At 38.0% G+C, this 21963-nt stretch overlaps 1 pseudogene; it reads right to left on the reverse strand.

Annotated features, from left to right (window-relative positions):
- Window positions 1-11646: 11646 nt before the first annotated feature.
- LOC127217841 (heat shock cognate 71 kDa protein-like) lies at window positions 11647-18145 on the reverse strand (annotated as a pseudogene).
- Between the last annotated feature and the right edge of the window lie 3818 nt (window positions 18146-21963).

Below are 21963 nucleotides of genomic sequence, written 5' to 3' on the forward strand. Positions count from 1 at the left end.
CAATTTGGATCCCCTTGATCTCCTTTTGTTGTCTTACTGCTTTAGCTAGAACTTAAAGTACAATATGGAAGCCTTTTATTGTTCCTGATTTTAGAGGAATCGCCTTAGGATTCTCTCCATTCAGTCTGATTTTGGCTGTTGGTTTGTCTGTTATTTCTGATCTCTCCAAGACCTTTATCATGAAAGGGTGTTGAATTTTGTCAAAGGCTTTTTCAGCATCTAGGGAGATGATCATGTGGTTTTTCTTTTTCAGTTTGTTTATATGGTGGATCATGTTGATAGATTTTTCTATGTTAAACCATCCCTGAAATCCAGGGATGAAGCCTACTTGGTCATGGTGGATGATTTCTCTGATGTATTATTGGATTTGGGTTGCCAGTATTTTATTGAGTATTTTTCCATCAATGTTCATGAAGGATATTGTTCTGTAATTTTCTTTCTTAGTTGAGTCTTTGTGTGTCTTGGGTACCAAGGTGATTGTGGCCTTGTAAAAAGATTTTGTTTCTTCTGTTTCTTCTTCTGTTTCTATTGTGTGGAACAATTTGAAGAGTATTGGTATTAGCTCTTTCTTGAATTTCTGGGAGAATTCTGCACTGAAGGCATCTGAACCTGGGCTTGTTTTGGTTGGGAGGTTTTTGATGACTGCTTCTATTTCATTAGGGGTTATAGGTCTATTTAAGTTGTTTATCTGTTCTTAATTTAATTTTGGTAAGGGATAATCATCCAGAAATTTGTCCATTTCCTGAATTTTCAAATTTTGTGGAGTACAGGTTTTCAAAATATGACCTGAAAATTGCCTGGATTTCCTCAGTGTCCGTTGTTATGTTTTTCGTTTCTGATTTCATTAATTTGCATGTTCTCTCTCTGCTTTTTGGTTTGTCTATCTTGTTGATTTTCTCAAAAACCCAACCCTTTGTTGCATTGATTTTTTTTTGTATTGTTTTCCTGGTTTCTACTTTATTGATTTCAGCCTTCTAATTGATTATTTCCTAGCATCTACACCTCCAGAGTGAGTTTGCTTCTTTTTGTTCTAAGGCTTTCAGTTGTGCTGTTAATTCTCTAATGTGACTATCCTCCGTTTTCTTCATATGGGCACTTAATGCATTCAACTTCCCTTGTAGCACTGCTTTCATTTTTGAGATTGTATTTATATAATTTCCATTTCTTCTCTCCAAACTCTCCCATATACCTCTCCTTGCTCTCTTTAAAACTTGTGATCTCTTTTTTCATTAATTATTGCATGCACATATGTCTGTATATAAACATACCCATGCATAACAACCTGCTTAGTCTGTATAATGTTACTTGTATGTATGTTTTCAGGACTGATTATTTGATATTGGATAACCAATTTTGGAGGTTGTCTCTGGGGAAGATTATATTTCCTGCCCTTACATTTCTCAATGGCCTATAGCCCTCTGTGTAGGATTGAGGCCCAGGGTCTTTCCCCCATCCATTTTGGCATGTCTATTGTTGTTATCCATGTTCATCTTGTATTTAGGAAGTCAAGCTGGTGAGCTTTTATAGTGTAGCTACTGACATTACTGGGAGACAAATTCATACAGCAAACTCTCTATTCCTTTGGCTATTACAATCGTTCTATTCCCTTTTCTGCAATGTATCTTAGCTGTGATGTTGTATTATAGATGTATTAGTTGGAACTGGGCTTCAAAAGTGTGCATTTTGATTGGTTGAGGTTTTCTGTAATGGTGTCTCTCTATTACAAAGCAAAATTTCCTTGATGAGGAGTGAGGACTACACTTACATAAGGATATCAGGAAAAATATTTAGAGTGCAATTAGAGATTATGCTGGTTAAAAAAAAAAGTAGTGGTTGTATGTTCTCCAAGATCCATAATCAAGGTTTTTTATTTACATTGTCATCCACAAATCTACAAAGTTTTGTAGTGATATGAATAGTGTCATTGGCTTATTGATAAGAATTGCATTGAATTTGTAGATGGCTATTTTAGGAATATTAATTCTTCCAATGCAAGAACATGACCAGCCTTTCCATTAGTTTGTGTATCATATTGAATTTCTTTCATTAATGTTTTATAACCTTCATCACAAGAAATCATTGACTTCCTTAGTCAAATTTGTTCCTAGGCATTTACTAGCTATTATGAATGAAATTACTTTTTTAATTTCTTCAAACTCATTATTATACATGAAATGGTATTGATTTTTGTATGTTGATTTTTATCATGCAGCATTACTGACACACCATTAATATTTTGTTTAGCTAATTCTAAAATATTTTTAATTTATCATATTATCAGTTATGTTTGGTACTTATTACTGTGAAATAGATAAAGATTTTTAAATCATGTAGTACAAATGTTGCGTAAATGAATGAGGCATATATTGTAACCTAATATAGTGTATTTATGAAAACAGTTCAAACATAACATGCTGCTTTGTATATAAAAAAAGAAGTGTGTGTGTGTCTGAGTGTGTATGTGCATGAGTGTGTGTACACAAATCTGTGTGCATGAATGTATATGTTCATGAGTGTGTATGTGTGTGTGTGTGTGTAAGTGTGCATGTAGGAGTGTGCTCCTACAAAAAATAATACATAAAGGAAAAGAGAGGGCAGGACTAGAAGAATGAATTATTTAGTAATATTTTTGAAAACAACAACTTTTAAAGCATGTAAATCTTCTTAAATATTAACACAATCGATGGGAAAATAAAAGTTTTATTTCATTTATGTATTCTGTGTATGCATGTGGAGACAAAGGAAACTATGAGGAAAATTCATTTCCCTGCACCATGTGGAACCCTGGGATGGCCCCCAGGTTGCCAGACTGGACAGTAGGCACCTTTACCTGCTAAGCTATCCTGTTGGCCCTAAAACTGAATTTTAAGGAAAGATTTATTTTGTTTTGTTCCATCTCTTGTCACCCAAAGGACTTAGCAACAATGACCCCATTAGTTCCCAAAGCCAGTGGCCCCACCTGGAACTTAAATATTGTTTTCCTTCAGTGCTTACTTCCTGCCTTCCTTCCTCCTGAACTCTGTTTTCTCCATTCCTTCTTTTCAATTAAGTCTCTATCCTTTCTTCTTTACTTTTCTTTTCTTTCTTTCTTTCTTTCTTTCTTTTTTTTTTTTTTTTTTTTTTTTTTTTTTTTTTGAGACAGCTTCTCATACTTTATCCCTGGCAGGCACCAAAACCTCTAATGTAGAATTAAAAAGATGGTTTAGCAGGTAAAAACATTTACTCCACAAACCCAACAACCTGAGTTTGATCCCTTGGTGTAAAGAGATATCTAATTCTCAAAAGTTGTTCTCTTTTTTTCTACATACCCATATTGTACATGTGGGTACCCATTCATACACCTTCATTCTACACACAGACATGCACACTCAGCCATACACACACACACACACACACACACACACACACACACACACACACACAAATAAACAAAAATTTAAAGAAAAATATTACTATAGGTTAAGGTATCTTTAAAGTCCAGGCAATTCTCCTGCCTCTGCCTCCTGAATGCTGAGATTATAGGCATGTTATGCAATACCTAGCCTCAAGTTTTATTTCCTAAAAACCATTCTCACTAAACAGAGTCTCTTAGAAAATAACTGATGCCAAAGAAAGAGAGGGTACAAGGTGAGCCTGGGATAATGTGTTTTGTCAAAAAGAAGGGAAGTACATATAAATATTAATGATGTCAATTCAGAGGACATGGGTTGGTTAAAGGATTTCAATTGGTCAAATATATAACAATTTTAATATTACAAATCAATGATCTTGATAATATTTATTGCATTGAGTTAAAATCATCAATGAGTTTAAAGAGAAGTGGTGAAAATCTTATCTGTGTATGGGAGGTGTAGTTAAAGGGCAAATGACCACTTTTCTTCACTATTAAATCAAATGTAGGAAAAGGACATACATTGAGTCTCATTGTTTTTCAACCTGAAATGTAATAATTAATCTATCAAAGATCACTAATGGGTGCTAAAACCATTGAGTAATAGACAGTGCAACAGAATATTCAGATGGTGTTCAAGTATCATCCCACAAATGACTTACCAACTACACAGAGAACAATGTGGTTTTATAATGAGGAACTCTGATACCCTTTGCTTTAATAAAGTGATCAATTTTAGTATTACCAGTATTATGCTATATTTCTCCCAATAAAATAAACAACTGTAGTGATACATTATTTATGAATTATTAAAACTTGACTGAGGATTCAGAGAAGCAAAGTCAGCCTCCAGCTATAGAGCTCAGGCAGTGGTGATATACACCTTCAATCCCAGCAGCCAGAAGCTAGGAGGTGGTGGTACACACCTTTAACCCTAGGACTCAGGATTACAAGATAGACATATCTGAGTTCAAGGTCACCCAGATCTACAAATGAGTGAATGAATCTAAATGATAATTATAGCTCATACCTTTAATCCCAACATTAGGGAAGTAGATAAGACAGAAGTAAGGTCCCAGAGAGGCATTCATTCTCCAGCCACACTTAGGAGAGGTTACAGTCTGAGGCTTGTTGAGAGCTTGTGGATAAAGGACCAGCTCATTCAGCCTGAGGTACAGGTAAGAAGCTGATGGCCAGCTACTTTGCTTTTCTCATATTCATCTTGAAGCCTGAATCCCAGTATCAGTTTTTGGGTCATTCCTATTAACAAACAACAACCATACCACATTACATATTGAATATTTCAGCTGGATGTGCTTTTGTATGGCAACTCTTAGGAGGTAGAGGCAGGGTGATCGGGAATTCAAGGTCATTCTTGCATACATAGCTATGGTGAAAATCAGCCTCAGCTACATGAAATCCTATTTCAAGCACAACATACCAAAACATGGTACTCAATTTGCCAAGAGTATTTACCCTCAATCGAATGATGAGTATTCAAAGACAGACTGTTGACCATAAGGCTACTAACCTGAACTCTTGAATACAAAAACTAGGCATGGTGCCTCATTCTTGAATCTTGTTGCTGGGGAGGGTGAAGCAGGAGAATTTTTGTGAGTGTAATTCTACTATGGGCTGTATGGTAAGTTTCAAGCCAACCTAAACTATGAACTTTCTCAAAACAAGAACAAAATCATAATGGTGACAGTACTGGCATAGAGGTAGAGACACTAAAGAGATGTGTCATTAAGTGCACGATGTAAAACCTGATTAGAGCTGGAATGTGTCAAATAAAATATGAAAGGCATTTTGGTGGGAATCTGTGATTTGATTGATTTGTAGCGTGATGATTATATTGTTATATATGTTATATTATAATAATGCACTAAGATGTCAACACATGAAAGGATAGCAGGGATTGAATACTTGACATTCCTGAACATATTAATTTTTCTTTAAAAAAAATCAAAATATATGGATGAGGGGAGTATACTGCATTACCTACAGAATTTCTGGAGAAGTTAAAGAAAGAAAACCAGAAAATGAACTTCCAGAGCCACAGGCATAATTTCACAACAAAATAAATATACAAAGTGCAGATATTGCCCTAAATGACTTAAAACTTTAGAAGTCAGAGCATATTGCAAAAGTTGGATATCATTCATTCAGACAGCTAAAGACTATCACCAACATGAAGGTGGGAAAGTTCTATGACTCTTATATCACCCTGGGAAGAATGCCCTGTCAGACTCATATGAGTGCTTCTCTTTCCTTGATAAGTCTGTCTCTACAGTGATAAGGATGAGTCACCAGACTGCCATAGCCTGATGACATTATTTCTCAATTCAATTTGATATAATCATCACCAACAATAGCCACTTATTGAACAAGTCTGTGCGCTCATTATGGCCAATACGAAGATGAATAAGCCCCCTCCAGGTGCTTAGAATCCACTTATAAAATAAGAAGATACACTGAAAGACAAATAACAATAAAAGGTAGCCCATCAAAACCAAAGAGGAGTTCGGACAAGTACTGACGTAGGTCAAAGGAGGGAGAGAATATAATGAGATAGTGATGACCGGCTCCCTTCAGGAAATGAGCAAGAGAGAAGAGTTAGATTGGCGTAAAAGCAAGAAAGTAGTTTGGGGCTACCATGCAGAGCAAGTGTAAGAATATGAGCCAGGATAGTACAAGGCTCTGTAGGTGGAGGGGTAGGAAGTAAGACAGTCTTGTCTGGGTAGGGAAGATCATGTAGGGGCTGTAGACTGTGTGGTAAGGTAACTAGGTGGCCTTGAAAAGCCTTGACATCAGAGCCAAATCTGAAGAATTAGCCATTAGCTTAACTGAGCTTGTCAGGGTTCACCTCTTTCTCTTTGCCCTCTAGTTAGTTCTTTGTCAGGCATCTGATCTTTACTGGCTTCTTCCTATGTCTTCAAGGTACACAGACAATTCTTTTCCTTCCTTTATTTTCACTGTATTTTCTCACTGGTATTTTAATGTTGCTTTTATATTTGTATTTCCAAATAAATTTTCTTAACGTGCAGATTTATTTATTTAACTTGGGTGATTCTTTTACTTGCTTATTCCTCATCCTTTGTTATTGTGTGTCAAATCCTCTTGCACACAAGCAGTGTTCTTTCCAAGGTTTCTAGAGGCTTTTTGTTATTGAAACAATGAGCTTATTCTCAATATTCATTCATATTGACCCTTCTGTTTTTAAAAGCATAAAGGAGTAAAACAAAAGACAATAAAGGCCCCTGAAAGCAGGCATGGGGTGATATGAGCCTAGTCTCAGCTATTCAAGAGACTAAGGTAGAAGGATGGTTGGAGCCCACTTGAGTTCAAGGCCAGCCTGGGTAACATAGCAACTACATCAAGAGATTGGAGGGGGGCATTTAGGAAACTAAGAATAGAGAGCAGCTTCCTCCAGCTGATAACAGGTATCTATTATAAACATATGAATAACTAGATGTTTTCTTCTGGAGAGTAAGAATGAGGCCAAATTTGTCTGATTTCCCGACTTTCATTCACCATTATATTGGAAGAGCTTTTCGCGAAACCAGGCAAGGGAAAGGGAGATGGCATATAGATTGAAAGAAACAAAAACCATTTCCATTGTTAATGACAAGGTTATATGCATAGGAAAATTTGACAAACATTGATTTGGTAGGTGATATTAGTGTTTTCAGATGTTATAGTATCAACATACAAATTTTGACAGTCTAGTAACAAATCATTGAAAAATGAAATTTTCAATAACATACAAAATGCTGAAATAATTAAGGACAATTTTGACAAGTGTGTAAAAGACTTTTATACTAGATACTGCAAAATACCCTTGGGGGAATTCAAGATATAGATAAATGGACTGGAAGACTCAATGGCATTGTTGTTGGGACATGAGTTCTTTGCAAATTCATTTATAATTAACACATTCCACTTAGACTCTCAACATAGCATTTTGAGGAATTGGTGCTTCAAGTCTAAAAGGTGTGTCAAGACACAGATACTATATAGTTTTATATTTTCAACATTTGGTTCTAGATGGCTCGACATCCTTTAAAAGCAAAACAAATAAAACCAGGAACTCCATCTTTACCTGATGCTATAAAGAAAGTGTCCTCTCAAATTTTACTTGATGATATATAGAAAACGTCTATTCAAACTGTTATTTACTCAAAGGTAAAGAAAAAAAAGTTGATACTCTGAACCCTAAAGAATGCATAGGCTAAAATCTTTACTCCCATAATACTCACAAATGTTTCTTGGGACACAGAAAACATATAAAGAAAAAGTTAGAGACTTGACTTCATCTAAATTTAAGCACATTTTAAATCACATAATTAGAAAAGTAAATGACAAGTCACTAAATGAGAAAAAACTTCTCAATACCTACATGTTGTTATGGACTCATAATACGCTTATGATTTATGGACAAAGTAACCAACCCAACTGAAAGTAGGCAAAAGATTTAAATACACAGTTGATGATAGAGAGCTAAAAGTAGACTTAAAGAGTTTCCCTCTCTCAGTTATCTGGGAACTACAAAGTAAAGTGGTGATCATATACCAATACGCTTCTTGTGAGATGGCTAAAATAAAAAGACTGATAATGTTAATTGTTGGTAGGGATGTGGAACAACATTCATGCACTGGCCAAGGTCAGAGTCTAAAACTGTACACCAACTTCAGAATACAGTTTGATGGGTTCCTATAAAGCATATTACACATTTGCCAAATACCCCAGCTATTCACCTCTCAGGTATTTACCCCAGAGAAATAAATCTTATCAGTAGACATAGATATTCATAGATTATTTTAGACATGGCAGCTTAAAATTAGAATCAAACATTGATTGGCTACATGAAGTTTCTTTACACATAGTAGGTTAGAGTTGAAAACAACCTAAACACCCATGAACAGATATATGAATAAATCAAATGCAGTCTATCTGTATGACACATTAATCAGTGATGAAAGGAAATAGTCAACTGATATTTCATCCAACATAGATAAATCTCAAATCATTATGTGTTGAATGAAAGAAGTGACATAAAAAGTTTAAGCTCAAACTGAAAACCCTGATATTAACCCACACACCTACAAGCACCTGAATTTGACAAAGAAGCAAAAATTATACAATGGAAAAAAGAAAGCATCTTTAACAAATGGTGCTGACATAACTAGATGCTGATGTGTATGAAGACTGCAGGTAGATCCATATCTATTGCCATGCACAAAACTTAAGTCCAAATGGATGAAAGACCTCAACATAAATCCAGCCACACTGAACCTCTTAGAAGAGAAAGTGGGAGGTACTGTTGAACAAATTGGTACAGGAGACCTTCTTGAACATAACACCAGTAGCACAGACACTAAAATCAACAACAAATAAATGGGACTTCCTGAAACTGAGAAGCTTCTGTAAGGCAAAGGGCAGCCGCCAGAATGGGAAAATTTCTTCACCAACCCCACATTTGACAGAGGGCTGATTTCCAAAACATACAAAGAACTCCAGAAGCTAGTCACCAAAACACTAAATAATCCAATTAAAAAGTGGGGTACTGAGTTAGAGAATTCTCAATAGAGGAATCTAAAATGGCTGGGAGACACTTAAGAAAGTGCTCAACATCCTTAGCCATAAGGGAAATGCAAATCAAAACAACTCAGAGATACCATCTTACTCCTTCCAGAATGGCTAAAATCAAAAACACCAATGACAACTTATGCTGGAGAGGATTTGGAGAAAGGCAGACATTCCTCCACTGCTGATGGGAGTGCAAACTCATACAGCCAAGTTGGAAATCAGTATGGCAGTTCCTCAGGAAAATGTGAATCAGTTTATTACAAGATCCAGCAATTCCACTCTTAGGCATATTCGCAAAGGACACATATTCATACATCTGTTCAACTATGTTTATAGCCGCATTATTTGTAATAATCAGAACCTGGAAGCAACCTAGATGTCCCTCAACTGAAGAACTGATGGAGAAAATGTAGTACATGCACACAATGGAGTACTACTCAAGAGGGAAAAAAACAAACAAGCAAACAAATTTAAAACAAAATGGAATCTTGAAAATTACAGGCAAATGGATGGAACTAAAAGAAACCATCCTGAGTGAGGTTACCAGTCACAAAAAGATAAACATGGTATGCACTCACTCATATATGGATGGATATTAGACATAGAGAAAAGGATCACCCGCCTATAATCCACACCGCCAGAAAAGCTAAGAAACAAGGAGGACTCTCTCTAAGTTAGACATACATGGTCCCCCAGAGAAGGGGAAAGGGACAAGATCTCCTGAACAAATTGAGAGCATGGGGGGGTAGGAAATAGATGGGGAGAAGAGGAGGGGGAAGAAGACATGAGGGAGCAAGAAGATTGAGTCAGGGAAAAAATAGAGGAGAACAATAAAAGAGATACCAAAATAGAGGGAGCCATTATAGGTTTAAAGAGAAATCTGGCACTGGGGAAATGTTCAGAGATCTACAAGGGTGACCCCAACTAACAATCTAAGCAATAGTGGAGAGGCTACCTTAAATTCCCTTCCCTGATAATGAGATTAACTACCTTATATGCCATCCTAGAGCCTTCATCCAGTAGCTGATGGAAGCAGAAGCAGACACCCACAGCTAAGCACTAAGCCTAATTCCTGGAATCCAGTTGTAGAGAGGGAGGAGTGATGAGCAAAGAGGTCAAGTCCAGGCTGGAGAAACCCACAAATACAGCTGACCTGAACAAGGTGGAGCTCATGAACCCCAGTCTGATAGCTGGGAAACCAGCATAGGACTGACCCAGACCCCCTGAATGTGGGTGTCAGTTAGGAGGACTGGGCAGTCTATGGGGCCTCTGGTAGTGGATCAGTATTTATCCCTAGAGGACAAATAGACTTTAGGATCCCATTCCACATAGAGGGATACTCTCTCAGCCTAGACTCAGGGGATGTGACAAACTTTGATGATACGCCATGGAAGGCCTCACCCTCCTTGGGCAGCAGAAAGAGGATTGGATGGGGGGTTGGTGGACTACAGGGAAGGATGGGAGGGAGAGGGAACAGGGATTGACATGTAAAGCAAGATTTAATTTAATTTTTTAAAAAGAGGGAAAAATAAATAAAGATTTTAACCCTGTGATTCCGTGTCTATGAAAATCTAGACTAATTAAAATAAACAATAATATTAAAAGTATCAATGATCACCTATCATTCTGGATAAAGCTAATTGCTTTATCCAGAAAGGCACAATGGAACTATTGAGGGTGATAGAAACTAGATTATTATTCTAGTATAAATATTAGATATAACTCATGAAAGTATACACTTTGAATAGGTGTATGTTAACAATGCTGATAACTTGATTTCTGGAAAGACATGGAAGACAGAATAAGAAAGCCTAGCATTTAATCTAATGGGAATTTCAAAGGTAGAGGAATATACAGAATTAAAAAAAAATTTAGAAACTTGAGAGTGTGGCTGATTGTGTTACGAATGAGATGTATGATATTAATATTCAGATTCAAGAATATCACAAATATTCATGAATAGCCGGCTATCTTCAGGGTAATTTTGTAAAATCCAGGATAATGGAGACAAAATAATATTAAAAAAAAAAAAGAAGAAAGGCAAATTACCTTCCAGGAATTAGAAATAATGCAGAGTAGACTTAACAACAACTGAAAGCCTGTGACAGTGGGTAAGCATCATCACATCTAGTTAGGAGAACAGCTTCAAACATTTTCAGAAACCAGGTGACAGCTATAATAGGTTATCCATGCTTAAAACCTCACCAGCATATGCACTTACTACTTATACAGTTTTAATCTGTGAAACATACCTTAGTTAAATAATTTAAATTTTTCTACTTTCTTGTATGTTGGATTGCTTTTGGTTTTTAACTGAAAATACATTTTAACCAATGCTAAATTGATTTATTTTACATATTGCATTTCCACTTAGGATACAGTACTTATAAAGTTCAATGTTTTGTCTCTTTTCCCTCTGGGCATGTTCCATGTTCAAGTAGTGTGGAATGCCCCACGATTTACTGTAGCAGCTTAACTTTAAAACTGCCACAGTACTTGGTAGATTTGGGTCCTTCACATGTTCCCCTGTGGAACAATGCTACATCTCTTGTGAGATTCACTTAACCAACGTCTTTGATGGTGGGTCCTGAAGATGCACCACCAGAAAGATGGTCCCCACCAAGAAAGCCCTGAAATATTCTCCCTAGCATGCCACCTCCCTAGCATTAACAAGCTCTGGTACAGCTTGTTAATGATGGGGTAATGATGGGGTTGCAGACTTCCTCCAGTTTGCTCTGCCACTGTTCAGCTCCTTCCTTCTCTGTAGTTTGATTCTTTTCCAGCCAACTGGTAATTTCATCGTACTTGTCTAGAATCTTCTGTTTCTTCTCATTGATCTTACCTTGAAGTTTCTTAACTTCAGCTCTTGCTGTCATGCTGAACCCATAGGATTACAGTGAACTTTGGGGTGGTACCTTATCTTTCTGCTTCTCATCTTCAGCTTTGTGCTTCTCAGCTTCCTGAGTCATGTACTCCTTGCTCAAGTGGCCCTTGTCATCAGTGACACTGATCTTGTTCTCCTTTCCTGTGTTCTTATCTACGGCAGAAACAGTGAGAATGCCATTGGCATCAATGTCAAAGGGACTTCGTTCTTAAGAATACACGGGGGTGCTGGAGATATATTTATGAGTTCAAATTTTGCAGGCAGATTTTTATCCTTAGTCCTGCCTTTTTCACATTCATATAACTGAACGATCACACTCAGCTAGTTGTCAGAGTAGGTGCTAAAGGTCTGTCTGCTAGATAGGAATTATAGTATCATGCTTGGTGATCCATGATTCCACCATCAGTTTCAATACCAAGAGGAAGAAGAGAGACATCTGAGAGCTGCAAATCCTGAACATCCTCAGACTTGTCTCCAGACTGAAGGGCCTCTTGGACAGCTGCTTCATCTGCTTCATCAGAGTTAATGCTCACATTCAAGTCTTTTCCATTGAAAAATTCTTTTAGAAACTTCTGGATCTTGCTGGGATCACCCAATGGACAATATCATGGATCTGTGACTTGTGTAATTTGGCATCACACAGTGGTTTTTCTACAGGATTCATAGTGCCATGGAACAGGTCAGCATTCAAGTCTTCAAATCAAGACCAGGTAATAGAGGCATAGAAGACAATTCCCTCATGAGAGATTCAATCTCAACACTGGCCTAGGTACTGGAGGAGAGGGTACATTTAGCACATTTACAAGCAGTGCAGATGTAGGATACCTCTCTTGTTCTCACCAATGTCCTTCTTGTTCTTGCATTTAGACTCAGCAATAAAATGGTAGACCACTAGATAGTCAGTCTTCTTCATCCAAGTTGGTATCTCCAGCTGTAGATTTCACCTGAAAATTTCCATTCTCAATAGCGAGAATTGATACATCAAATTGCCCCCTTCCAAATAAATATATTTGAACCATTCCTTTCAGCTCTAATCTTATCTAAGCCATAAGCCAAAGCAGCAGCAGGTTCATTGATAAAATTCAGTACATTGAGCCCCCCCCCAATAGTTGCAGCATCTTTTGTTGCTATTGCTTACAGTCAATGGTAACAAGTCTCTCGTTCCTTTTCTACTTGGACCTTGGGCCTATAGACATCATTCACCACCATGAAGGACCAGTGCTTCATATCACACTCAATAACAGCATGGTCAAACCTGCGCCCAACCAGATGTTTGGCATAAAAAAAAACTGTCTTGGTGGAGTTCATTGAAACTTCATTCTTCACAGCATCCACAATTAATTGTTCTGAGTCAGTGAAAGCAATTGCCAGTTGCTCTGGCGATTGGCAAGTATTTACAACTTTCAATGCTAGAAGGCTCCCACACAGTCATAGGTAATACCCAAATCAGTGCCAGCTGTCAGTCTTTTATATATGACTGTTTATATGTAGGCCCAGCTGTGTTGGCAACAAGGCCACCTGAGTCCTTGAAAGCTTTCACATTTGATGAGCTAAAATTAGATTCTTCTTTCATGTAATACATTCTGATTATGGTTTTCCCTCCCCCAGTTCCTCCCAGACCCTTCCCATTTTCCCACCCACCCAAATCCACTCCCCCACACACATACACATTAGTATACAAACAAACATCTAAATAACAATATTTAAAGTGGCAAAATTAAACAAACAAATCAGAATAGGACAAAGCATGCAAACAGGGAAAAAAAGAGCCGAAGAAAAAGCCCAAAACAACATGCAGATGCTACTAAAAGCAATATGCTGGCCAGTAAGCCCAAGCTATTCTCCTGTCTCCACTTCCTCAGCTCTGGAATTACAGCTGTGCTGCCACATCTGGCCTTCAAAGCACTTAACTCAGGTCCTTGTGCTTGTACAATAAGCATTCTTCCCACTGAGCCACCTCCCCAGCCCACATATTTCCCAATATTTTAATGTGTACAAGTTTCAACTATTTTCAATAAACTCACCAATCTTTATGTTTTTATCATTTACCTGTTTTTTTCCTTTGTTTACAGATACATTTGATTTTGGAGAGTATCTATTATGACATCTAGCTGTCTTTGGTTACAAATGGTAACTAGTTTTGCCTAAGATGAAAAGGAATTCACTGCAAGAATGCTAAGTGGCTCACATAATTAGAAAAGTTAGAAAGGAGACTTTGAAGAGGACTACAATGCTAGCAGCCTTACTACAGTATTTTATTATCATTCTTCTGATACATTATTAGTTATTGTTATTATTATTAATTTTTACCATACTAGATTAAGACAGTAAACTTTATCATGTGGCTGAGTATAGAGAGAGAAAAAACTGACTAAAAGCCAATACTTCCATAAGCTGAGGCAGAAAATGTGCCATGAATTCAGGGCCAGCCTTGGCTCCCTGGTGAGGTTCAGAGCAGCTGGGCTACAGAGTGAGAACTTGTCTCAAAAAGAAATGGGGGAAGGAGGAGGGAAGAGAAGGGGGAGGAAGTGGACAGCAGCAGCAACAACATCTGGTTAAAGGACAGAGAAGCACACTCTAGGGCACTAGCTGCTGGAGAATGGTCTATATCAAATTACACTTTTATCAAGTCACTTGAATTTAATTTGTATTTTTTTTTTATTAATTATACCCCCTAGAGACTGTAATCACTTGTCATGTTATTTTCTGGGTGTTTTCTTTGTCCTTGTGCCAAGACTTTCTAGACAGAAACAACAATCTTTTCTTTTTGCAGGGTTCTGTCGAGACCCCACACCATTCTCACTGTATGCCTGGATTTTTATAAGGCTTACACTTCAGATCACAAAAGTTGTACATTTATTGGATAGAATGTAATGGTTTATGTCTGTATACATTGTGTGAGATACCCTCAAAGAAAGAAATGGGGTAAGAGTTGACCTATATGTATGAACTCCTTTTCCCCAATTTTCCATATATATATATAAATTAACATTAACATCTCTTTTTCTCACATGTATAATTAATCCGCAGAGCACCCTCATGAAACGTGTTGCTTGTTTGCTTGTTTGTTTGTTTGTTTGAGACAGTATCAGGTGTATCTCAGCCTGGCCTTGAATTCACTGTGTAACTGAGAATGACCTTGAACATCTATTCCCCGTGCCTCTACAAAGTGCTGAGATTACTGGCATGCTTTGACACAATTGGTTTCTGAAGTGCTGGAGATCAATCCCAAGGCTTCTGTAAAACATGCGATTTTAGGGATTAGAACGCTAGCATTGGAGAGGGTTAAGCACATTTGTTGAGATCACAAAAATAGAACAACAAGTAAAAGTGCTAAGATACAAATCCAGTACTAACAGTAAAAGTATGCATGCATTTGCTTACGTGCATACACATAAAAAGTGGTGGATGGAAGTTTTATATGTTATATGTCAATCAGGAATGAGTCTTCTTGAAGGGCAATCACTGTATGTTTAGAGTTTTCCCATGAATGAAAAGCCTAGCTTAGGAAGCAAAAATCCTTGGTTCAGGAAGGAAGGAGAAATCATCAGGTAAAATATAGAGGGAGAGTCTAGGGAAATAGGTTAGTGATAGAACACTTGTACAGTTTATCTAAGAATCAAGGTTCAATCACAAGCACTTCATACAACAAAAAAGCTCCCAAAACAAATGAAAACTACACACAGAGAGAAGCACTGAGCCAATATATGACAGAAATGCTTGCACATCGATGTTTATTGCAGCACCATTCAGAATGGTCAAGGTATGGAACCACCCTTTAACTACTCTATTGTTGTAGTAATAGATAAAGAAAATATGGCATGTATATACAATAGAGTTCTATTCAGCCATAAAGAAGAATGAAATCGTACCTTTAAGAGAAATAGGATACAAGTGGAAGTAATCATCTTTAATAAATTAAGTAAAGTTTAGAAAGGTAAATATTGCATATGTCCCTTATTTGATTCTGGATTTTATCCAATTACACAAAGTCATGTATGCATGCACGGACTGATGGGAGGAGGGAGAAGAGAGAATTCAGGGAGCAGAGCAGCATTGAAGACTATGCTCAGTTTACATTATTGTAAAAATCTATGGTGTGTGTATGGTGTGTGTTCATATGTACACACATGTATGCGTTATGATATAGATGTAGAAGTTAGAAGACAATTTTGTAGACTTCTTTCCTCTACCATTCCATGGGTTCTGCGAACGGAACTGTTGTGTGGCAAGTCCCTTTTCCTGACAAACAATCTTGCTGGCCCTCAACATACATTATGCACTCTTGTATGAAAATGTTTCTAGGAATCCCAAAACTATATTCAATGGATATAGTCTCATAAAAATGAGGAAAGACTTATGAAGGGATATCTGGGACACCAGCCCAGATAGGTGGCCTCAGCTTATTTGTTTTGTCTGTCAAGCAGCAAGCTTAGTGTAAACAAAGAGCTAAGGCTATTCAGAACTGCTTGTGTAGGTAGCTTGTTTCCTAAGAATAAAATTGATATGCTTTTTTTTCCAAATTCTTTTTCAGAAAAGTAGCATTGGGAACACTAATTTTAACTATAACCTTAGAAGAAAAATCCTATTTATCTTTGTTAATAAGCTTAATTAATAGACATAAAATTTAAGGAACATGCACAAACTTTCTCTGGGTATACAAATTTCTGATTGATCTCTCTATAGATGCTTGGTGAAGCCTGGAATATAAAGCATAAAGATCAGGGGCGGCAGCAGAACCTTAAGCTATCCAGTAGCAAAATAGCAGTCAATGGAGGTTCAGAAGATTTCTAAAATGGTACAATATGAAATTCAACATAAAGACATTACTTTAAGGAAAAAGGTGTGGCCCAAAGTCTAGAATGGCTTGACCAATAAATATAGTAGCCATGAGCCATATGTGACCATTTCAAACTAAATTCAATCAAATCAGAAATTCAGCATCCCATCATACTAGCTACATTTAATTATCAGTAGCCACATATGCTGTGTGACTGTCATATTGGATAGCAAAACGACAAACTATTTTCCCCATTGAAGAGAATTCTGTTATATATGCAGTGAGATGAAAACCATAAAGTGTCCAATGGCACTTAGTGATGTGGAGATCACAGGTAGTCTTCTAATAATATTTTCAGGAGGAAAAAATTCAGAGTGCGATACTAACATAGATACAGAAATTGAAGCAATAAGTTTCAAGGCTTCTTTGAGAACTTGCATGGGGAATTGGAAACCAGCTCAAGCATGACTCCTGAAAAAGGAAGCTATGTGGATATATTTTAGGAAAAGAGTCTTGAAACCCTAGGGAGAGCATTCATTTTACTGAGAAAAGTATACAACCACATTCCCAAAGAGGTAGAGAGGCTGATCCAGAGCGCGGGTGTCAAGACTCTATGTGGGAAGGTGTAGCTTCTCTAGTATGTAGAAAAGACTTGAGCAGAACTACAGCGATGTCTCTAGTCTTGGTAGTAAGAAGGCTAAGGAATTTCAATCTGAATCTTGCTGTTTTATGTAAATTTGAGATTAAGTTTATTTTCTGACTGGAGAGCATGGTATGAACAGAATGATGTAACTTTGCAAAGAAGGACGATAGAACATTCAAGCCCTCAAGCCTGAACATCCATGGGGATATTATTTTAACCATGTAAAGTTGTGTTAAATTTCTTTATGTTGCAGAATAATACTTTAACTATGCAAAGATGTCTTATATTTGTTTATGCTGTATTTGTTTAATCCTGTAAAGATGTGTTGTATTTGTTTTACCTTGCCTGCCTAAGGTGGCCAGTAGTTAGGCAGAAGCAGGATAGGTGGGGCTTGAAGTCAAAGAGAATAAGTAGGAAAAGAAATCTAGGCTCAAAGGAGGGAGCAAATAATGGAGCAAAGAGAGGGAGGTGCCCAGAGCCAGCCAGCAGCCACCAGCCACTTAGATATGGAATGAGACATACAGAATGAAAAAAAGGGTAAAAAGCCCCAGGAAAATGTAAATGAAGAGTAACAGGTTAATTTAAGTTCTAAGATTGAGTGGGACAAAGGACAAGCACAAGGTAAGGCTGAACATTAATAACATAACAATAAGTCTCTGTGTCATGATTTGGGAGCTGGCTGTTGGCCCAAATGATAGCCTGTTACAAACCCTGGTAGGTCTGCTGAAGCCCAGAGGGATTGCTCATGGACTCAAACTCAGTGCAGAGGAAATGCCAGGAAGGTGCATTTCCAACAAGCTCCCAGATGATACTAATGCCAAACTGGCCCAGGACTCCACTGGATTTTCCAAGTGTCATTTGTTTTGAGAGCCACAAATATTGATGTGAGGGGAAAGTATGAGGATGGTCAGGAAGGGTCACAACTGAACATGTGCAATAGCTGACTGGGGGAAGCCCGGCAGGTGTGAGTAACAAGAATTCTATTCCAACTTTGGCTGAGCCATCAAACCCTTACATTCTTTCCTGGCAGCAAGGGTTAAAACAGGTCTGGGTCTTGGAAACTAGAAGAAAAAAAATGTATAAGGAACATTTCTTTCAAGATGGCTGTGCTGTTTGGGGGTATGAGTGAAGGGGCTTCTTCCACATCAAGGCAGGAGAGAGGAATTTCAAGGGGCACTTAAGAAACCTTGATATCTGTCCCCTGGGGCTGGGCAGACATTGTGAGACAGCGTGTGATTCTCACCTGGTAAGTAAATGTAAAAGGCTTCCCAGTGCTCCAGAAGCTGGCAGAGAGAGGGTTGTGCTGTGTACCCTAAGGATCAGACAAGAGCTGCACGTGCAGGAGGGGACTGCAGGTTAGGGGTCTTCTGTAATGTGGGGATTTCAGAAGAAATCACAAAAGCATCTCTGAAAGAGACATCTTTGAACATCTGCTTGTCCTGGATTGTGAAAAGCCAATTTACAGCAGGATCGGTCCAGAAAGAAGTCTGTGGTCTCCCTCACATCTTTGCCTTATCCTTCTGTATTTCTGAACTAGGGCTTCCCACACAGCAAGTCAACATGCAGGAGGTTGTGTTAAATGAGAAATGAAAACTACAAGTTACTACCTCTCAGCAGCATTTTATGTTTAGCATAATGTTTCATGAAATGTGTGTTTTATACTAAAAGGATTCATTGTTTGTCTCAGATTTCAGTTTAACCTGTCATCCTCCATTGTTATTGCAGCTGGACATAGTGTAACAAACTATTAGTGATTTATGAAAGGGGCTGAAGGTCTAAAAGAGGAAAAGAAAGGAAAACCATGGCTTCTTTGCTGGCTGGAGGTCCTTCATCTGTAGCAGATGACACCTCAAACTTCAGTTGAAAGCCTTGTTTATTGCTAGGGAAGAGAATTCTAAATAACTACTTAAATCTATTTTGTATCTTATCTACAGGAATTGTGGAAAACAATATGAAAGATGGTTAGAATTTTATTTTGTGACTTGTGTTAAACTTACTGATTATTATTATTTGTATATGCAAAGCAAATAAGCCTGGGTGTGTGTGTGAAAACTTAACAGTTACTTATTCTTTGCTTGCAGTGAATTTCTGCTTTCAGCTCTCTTTGATTTTGTTTAGTTTGAATGGCTATAAATACATATTAGTTTGACCCATGACATTAATGAAGATTTTTAGACTTGTTATCTTTCAACTCTTGGTGTGCTTTTATGTTAATATTCTTCTCAAAAGTAATGTCTAAAGCTACTTCATAATCCATTAGATGAATAGCCCAATGCTTTTAAAATCCTTATTCAGATTAGTTTTCTTCTTTATTAATACATATAATAATAAAAGCTTTGTGATTTTTGTTATGCACATCTTTACTTGCTGCCTTAGGATACATTCCTAGAAGTTAAATGGTAAGCCAAAGAACTAAATACATGTCTATATGATAGATTTAAAAGTCCCTATTAAAATCTGCCTGCCACAAAATATATAAAGAAACCAAAACACTAGACATCAAAAAACCATATAATCCAATTAAAAATGGGGTGCAGATCTAAACAGAAAATTCTCAACAGAGGAATCTCAAATGTCTGGGAAACACTTAAATAAATAAATAAATAAATAAATAAATAAATAAATAAATGTTCAACATCCTTAGCCATGAGGAAAATACAAATCAAAACGTCTCTGAGATTCTGTCTTATACCTGCCAGAATGGCTAAGATCAAAAACACAATTGACAGTTTATGCTGGAAAGGATGTGGAACAAGGGGAACACTCCCGCATTGTACAGTCACTTTGGAAATCTACATGGCATATTTCTCAGAAATTTGGGAACCAATTGTTTAACTCCAGACCCAGCTATATCACTCCGGTATACACCCAAAGTATGTACATTCATACCACAAGGACACTTGACCAACTATGTTTATAGCAGCCTTATTAATAATAGCCAGGAACTGGAGAAAACCTAAATGCCCCCTCAATCAAGGAATGGATAAAGAAAATATGCTATATTTACACAAGGGAGTATTATTATTCAGCTGTTAAAAACAATGACATCAGGAAATTTGTAGGCAAGTATATGGAACTACAAAACAAAACAAAAACGACAACAACAAAAAAACCCAAACATCCTGAGTGTGGTAACCCAGACTATGAAATACAAACATGGTATGTACTCACTTATAAGTGGATATTAGCTGTAAAGTAAAGGGTAACAATGCTATAATCCATAGACCAGGAGAGGCTAGGTAACAAGAAGACCTCAAGGGTGGATGCATGGTTCTCCCTGGGATGGGGAAATAGGAGAGATCTCCTGGGTGGACTGGGGGGGAGGGTGGGGATGGGAACTTGAGGGATGAGGTTGGGGGGGATGGGTAGAGGAGGAGAATACTGAAAGAAGATGTCTTGATACGGAGGGGGCATTCGGGGGTCATGACCCAAGCAAAGACTCCTAGAAGTAATGGATACAAAGCCTGAACTGGCCCTCTCCTGTGATCAGATTGGGGATTACCACAATTGTCATCAGTGAGTCTTCTTTGCCCAGTTACTGATGGAAACAGATGCAGAGCCCCACAGTCAAGCAATAGACTGAGCTCAGGAAACCCTGCTGAAGAGAGGGAGGAAGGGGGTTCAAGGACACGGCAGGAAAACCACAGAAATGTCTAGTCGGCTCATAGGAACTCACAGGAACCAACAACCAGGGACTCTGTATGGTACCAACCTAGGCCTTCTACAAATATGTGACAGTTGTGTAGTTTTGTCTATTTTGGGACTCTTAACAATGGGAACAGAGGCTGTCCGTAAAGCTTTGGCTGGCTCTAGGGATACTACTCCTCATGCTGGCTTGCCTTGCCCAGCCTTAATACAAGGGGAGGAACTTAGTCTTACTGCAACTTGATATGCCTTGCTTTGTTGATACCCATGGGAGGCCTGTCCATTTCTGAACAGAAACAGAGGAGGAGTGGATTGAGGGGGTGGGGGGCAGAGGGGAAGTGGGGGAAGGGAATGGGAGGAGAAAAGATGGGAAAATGCAGTTGTGATGTAAAATAAATAAGTCAATAACAAATTACTAAGTAAAAATGTAATAAAAGCTTGTCTTCTACCACCTTAAATAACCCCTCCTCCCAGTTACTGAACACTTCTTTCTTTCAGCAGTGTACTCAGTTTGGATTCAGAGGTGGGGGGGGGTCAGGGATCTAGTCAGGGAATGCTGTGGTGGCCTCTGTGGGAAAATCTCCAAGGCCCAGCTAACTGTGGAAGGCAGAGGGGAAAGGGAGGGGAGGGGGCTGCCCAGGCATGAGTGCTGCTGTGAGCACAGTGCAGTGGTCACTGGCTTTTAAGCAGCTACAGCTTTCCCTGGATGCCTGCAACCATCACACCATCACAATGACAGAAGAAACATCTTTCCTCCGAGGCTCATTCCACCTGCCTGTGACACCAGCTGCCACACATCTGGCTTGCTGCTATTTCTTTGAAATAGCTGCCTGTGTGGATTGCAGAGGCGAAAATAATGAAGTAGGTTTTGCCTCTTCTCTTTTACAGTAGCTGCCCAAAAGAATATACATTTGATGAGGCCAAAGTCTGTTTGCGAAAAGAAACCTCTGAGTGGAGATACAGCACCTAAGACCAAAAACCTTAATTTTGCCTCAAATTTTGGCTATACTGTTTCTATAGAGACCAAAGGC

The sequence above is a fragment of the Phodopus roborovskii genome, unplaced genomic scaffold (genome assembly GCF_943737965.1).
Source record: "Phodopus roborovskii unplaced genomic scaffold, PHOROB, whole genome shotgun sequence".
Taxonomy (NCBI): domain Eukaryota; kingdom Metazoa; phylum Chordata; class Mammalia; order Rodentia; family Cricetidae; genus Phodopus; species Phodopus roborovskii.